Raw genomic sequence first — 5,442 nt, 5'->3', positions numbered from 1 at the left:
ATCACCCTATCTCCCTCCTACCCTTCCTTTCCAAACTCCTAGAACGAGTCGTCTACATCGCTGCCTTGAATTCCTCAACTCCAACTCTCTCCTGGACCCCTTCCAATCTGGCTTCCGTCCCCTCCACTCTACCGAGACTGTTCTCTCAAAGGTCACCCATGACCTCCTTCTTGCCAAATCCAATGGCTCCTACTCTGTCGTAATCCTCCTCGACCTCTCAGCTGCCTTCGACACTGTCGACCATCCCCTTCTCCTCCACACCTTATCTCACCTTGGCTTCACAGACTCCATCCTCTCCTGGTTCTCCTCTTATCTCTCTGGCTGTTCATTCTCAGACTCCTTTGCGAGCTCCTCCTCTCCCTCCCATCCACTAACTGTAGGGGTTCCTCAAGGGTCAGTTTTTGGCCCTCTTCTGTTCCCCATCTATACTCACTCCCTTGGTGAACTCATTTGCTTCCAAGGCTTCAACTGTCATCTCTATGCAGATGACATCCAAATCTACATCTCCTCCCCTGTTCTCTCCTCCTCCTTTCAGGCTCGTATCTCCTCCTGCCTCCAGGATGTCTCCACCTGGATATCTGTCTCCCACCTAAAACTCAACATGTCCAAAACTGAGCTCCTTATTTTCCCTCCCAAACCCTGTCCTCTTCCTGACTTCCCTGTCACTGTGGACGGTAGGACCATCCTTCCCGTCTCTCAAGCCCACAACCTTGGTGTCATCCTTAACTCAGCCCTCTGATTCACCCCACACATCCAATCTGCCACCAAAGCCTGCCAGTCTCACCTTTACAATATCACCAAGATCTGCCCTTTCCTCTCCGTCCAAATGGCTATCGTGCTGGTACGAGCTCTCATAATATCCCGGCTGGATTATTGTGTCAGCCTTCTCTCTGATCTCCCTTCCTCCTATCTCTCCCCACTCCAGTCTATTCTTCATTCCACTGCCCGGATCATCTTCCTATAGAAACGCTCTGGGCATGTCACTCCCCTCCTTAAAAACCTCCAGTGGTTGCCTATCAACCTCTGCACGAAACAAAAACTTCTCACTCTGGGCTTCAAGGCTGTCCATCCCCTTGCCCCCTCCTACCTCTCCTCCCTTCTCTCTTTCTACTGCCCACCCCGCACGCTCCGCTTCTCTGCCACTCACCTCCTCACCGTCCCCCGTTCAAGCCTATCCCTCCATTGACCCCTGGTCCATGTTCTACCACTGTCCTGGAAGGCCTCCCTCCTAACCTCCACCAATCTAACTCTCTTCCCCTCTTCAAAGCCCTACTGAGACGTCACCTCCTCCAGGAGCCCTTCCCAGACTGAGCTACCCCTTTTCCCTCTGCTCCCTCTGCTCCCTCTCTGATCCCCCTCCACCCTCTGCTCCTCCCCTTCCCCCTTCACCTCCCCTCAGCAAAGCCCCCTTTCCCTCTGCTCCTCCCCCTCTCCCTTCCCCCCCACCCAGCACTGTGCTCATTTGTATATAGCTTATTACCCTATTCATTTTGCTAATGAGGTGTACATCCCCTTGATTCTATTTTTCGGGATTATGTTGTCTTGTTTTTATCCGTCTGTCTCCCCCCTTTAGACTCTGAGCCCGTCACTGAGCAGGGATCGTCTCTATCTGTTGCCGAATTGTACATTCCAAGCGCTTAGTACACTGCTTGCTCTGCACACAGTAAGCGCTCAATAAATACTATTGAATGAATGAATGAACTTACCCAAGGTCACACAGCTGATAAGTGGTGGAGCTGGGAGTAGACGCCAGGTCCTTCTGGCTCCCAGGCCCTTGCTCTATCCACCAGGCCATGCTGGTTCTTTTGTGATTCTGAGTGGCTTCTGCCCTGGGGAGAAAAGCCGTTCTCCCCCCAGCCTCCCCCCACCACCTTCTAATGGCATCCAAAAATAAAGCACCAAGGAGAAACCTCCCTTCCAGTGCTCTGGCAGCAGGACGGCTGCCCTCAGGAATGTGAAAATCAGCAACATTCACAGGGGGTCGACCTTTGCTGAGAAATGGTCTTCCCTCTTGGCCTCTTCCTCAGTCTCAGCCTCGGTCAGGGGCCACCACAGGAAGTGACTCAGGGCCGGGCAGCTCCACTCCCTTCGTCCCCTCGTCCCCTCGTCTCGAGGAACTGATACCCTTCCGTCGGGTCCCTCCCCAGCCCCCCGGCTTTAAACGCCTTCCTGTTTTCTCGATGTTCTGCAACAGGAAAGGATAAACAGCAGTCCCCGGGGGGGGGCCCTCTCTCTGACATCAGACCCCTGGCCCTCTCTCCCATCTCTGGTGGCTTTCATTCTCTGCCTTTCAAAACAAAATAAATCTGCCCGGTTGCTTTTCTCTCAAACAGATCTCACTCTCAAGACTGTGAACTGCCCTTTCTGACTTTTTGTTATGTCCTTCCTGGAATAAGGCTAGCCTGTTGAAACTCAGCATTCGAGCAAAAGATATCCAGGCGATACATCTTCTTTAAGACCGAGATGACCACCCCCTCCTCCTCCTCCATCTCCCCTTGAGGCGGCGCCATCGTCCAGCTGTTCACGGTCCCTCTGAAGGTCTCTTTTCTGGGAAGTTCAATTCAGGGAGCTCCTCATGGGGGAGGATGGCACCTTCTTTCTCACCCTGCATTTTCTCCCCTCCACAGCAGAACTTGTCCAGTGTGGGGGTGAGCATGCATGCAAAGGCACACGTCTTATCACGCTAAACATGACTACATCTGATCTGAGGAGGGGGCTCCCCATGCCTTTTATGAGTACTTTTACCCAGAAGCCAGACACATGGGAAGCAGCGTGTCTTAGAGGATAGAGTACGAGCCTGGAAATCAGAAAGACCTGGGTTCTAATCCTAGCTCCGCTACATGTCTGCTGTTTGACGTGTAACTACAGTGATCTCACCTGTATAGTTATCTCACCTGTAAAATGGGGATTAAGACTGTGAACCCCATGTGGGACAGGAACTGTGTCTAATCTGATTAGTTTGTATCTACCGCAGTGCTCAGAACAGTGCTCGATCCATGGTAAGTGCTTAACGAATATCATCATTATTATTAGTATCAATCAGTCAACAGTATTTATTGAGCACTTACGGCATGCAGAGCACTATACTAAGCACTTGGGAGAGCGCAATGCTATAGAGTTGGTCGACACATTCCCTGTCCACAAGGAGCTTCCAGTTTAGTAGCCCACTGGGGTCAGTGAGCTGGGAAGTGTTGTTGTCTTATGCTGTCGAGTTGTGTCCGACCCATCTCTCCCAGAACGCCCCAATTCCATCTGCAATCGTTCAGGTAGAGTATCCATAGAGTTTTCTTGGTAAAAATCCAGAAGTGGTTTACCATTGACTTCTTCCGCGCAGTAAACGAGTCTCCGCCCTCGACTCTCTCCCCGGCCACCGCTGCCCAGCACGGGTGAGTTTTGACTTGTGGGAGATTGCCTTCCACTCGCTAGCCACTGTCCAAGCTAGGAATGGAATGGACAGGCCTCTGCTTGACTCTCCCTCCTGTAGTCGTGACTGGTAGAGGACTGGAAACTCTCCAGGTGCGACCCTGAGAGGGGATATGCAGTTGGGAAAGTACAAAACAAAACAAACAAACTAACCCGTTCCCTCCCCCCAGGGAGCTTACACCCTAACAGGGGAGTCAGGGAGAGAAATATTTACTAACAGAACAATCAAAATAAATCACTGAATGCACGATTGAGTAAACAGATGTACAGAAGTGCTAAGTATAGGATGGGTGATAAATAGCTATGTGAGTATTAGAGATAACTGATGGTTTATACAGTGCTGGGTTGCCAGGAACTGATTGAGAAAAGCTTGATGGACGAAAAATTAGGGAATGGTCTTCCAAACAATGCTGTCTGTCTAGACAGAATACGACCCAGGGAAGCAGTGTGGCTTAGTGGAAAGAGCACGGGCCTGGGAGCCAGAGCACCTGAGTTTTAATCCCAGCTCTGCCACAAACCTGCTGTGTGACCTTGGGTAAGTCACTTCACTTCTCTGTGCCTCAGTTGCTTCATCGGCAAAGTGGGGATTCAATACCAGTTCTCTCTCCTACTTAGACTGGGAGTCCCATGTGAGACAGGGACTGTGTCCAACCCGTTTATCTTGTATCTAGTGCTTAGGACAGTGCTAGGCACACAGAAGGGCTTAACAAATACCGCAATCATCATGACGTAGTGGACAGAGCACAGGCCTGGGAGTCAGAAGATCCTGAGTTCTAATCCTGGCTTCTCCACTTGTCTGCTGCGTGATCTTGGGTAAGTCACCTTACTTCTCCGTGCCTCAGTTACCTCACCTGTAAAATGGGGATTGAGACTGTGACCCATATAGACAGGGACTATTTCCAACCCAGTTTGCCAGTGTCCACCCCAGCGCTTAGTATGGTGCCTTGGTACATAGTAAGCACTTAACGAATGCCGTTATTAGTATTACAGTGTTAGAAGACAGGGTTGGATGCGTGCATGAGGTGTCAATCAAGGATGACTATAATACCTGTTCTCCTCAGAGCAACCGTCAAACTGCAGGGGGGAGATCGTCTTTTATTGCAGTGTTCACCTCAACTGAAGCTCCCAGGGCATAGAGGCTCGCGATCACAGGCAACGACCGTAGTTGTTTCTCAGCATTTGGCCCTTCCTCTGATGAATCCACATCCCGTGACCATCTCCTGACTTTGATCGGTTGCTCCTGCTGAAGTTTCCATCCCAAACCACTTCCTGGAGCTTCAGTCCCCTGCCTGAGGCGTCCCCGGGGGGGGGCAGTGTGACCGTGTCCCAGTGACGCCCCCGGCTTTCGGTGGACGGTCAGAGACGGTACAGTTATTGCCCGCGCTAATTTCCATCAAAGACAAATGCTATTCTTCAGTACACTGTGTCCTAGTCGAATGAACGTTGACATTAAACCATTATCGCTCCCAGCAGAGTCATCCTCGGTGGTGAGGGAACTCAGCTCTTGTCCGAGTGCCAGCAGTTCTCCAGCTGGGAGCTTTACTCCACCAGCAGCGTGGCCTAGCGGATACGGCACAGACCTGGGAGTCAGAAGGACCTGAGTTCTAATCGCCATTTGTCTTCTCCGTGACCTTGGGCAAGTCATTTCACTTCTCTGGGCCTCGATTACCTCATCTGGAAAATTCATTCATTCAATAGTATTTAGTGAGCGCTTCCTCTGTGCAGAGCACTGGACTAAGCGCTTGGCATGTACAAATCGGTAACAGATAGAGACAGTCCCTGCCCTTTGACGGGCTTACACTCTGTGGGGATTAAGACTGTGAGCCCCGTGTGGGACAGGACCGAGTCTAAATTGATTATCTTGTCGGTACCCTAGCGCTTAGTACAGTCCCAGGAACTTAGTAAGTGCTTAACAAATACCAATGCTATTACCATGTGATTGCGGGTCATGTTTTGATACGTTTGGGGTGGGGTCCCTTCTTGGGCCACGTCTTTGAGGCTTCAGCCCCATGAGCCCTT

The 5,442-nt window shown here is 51.1% G+C and overlaps 1 non-coding gene across 1 annotated transcript; it reads right to left on the bottom strand.

The window, feature by feature from the left end:
- Positions 1-3,396: 3,396 nt before the first annotated feature.
- On the bottom strand, positions 3,397-3,534 carry LOC114810725. Its single transcript, XR_003758420.1, has one exon. It is a non-coding gene; the product is annotated as a small nucleolar RNA SNORA7 (small nucleolar RNA).
- Between the last annotated feature and the right edge of the window lie 1,908 nt (positions 3,535-5,442).

This window comes from Ornithorhynchus anatinus, chromosome 3, assembly GCF_004115215.2.
Source record: "Ornithorhynchus anatinus isolate Pmale09 chromosome 3, mOrnAna1.pri.v4, whole genome shotgun sequence".
NCBI lineage: Eukaryota > Metazoa > Chordata > Mammalia > Monotremata > Ornithorhynchidae > Ornithorhynchus > Ornithorhynchus anatinus.
Note: the sequence above shows the minus strand (reverse complement) of the source record. Positions and strands in the feature narration are given on the sequence as shown.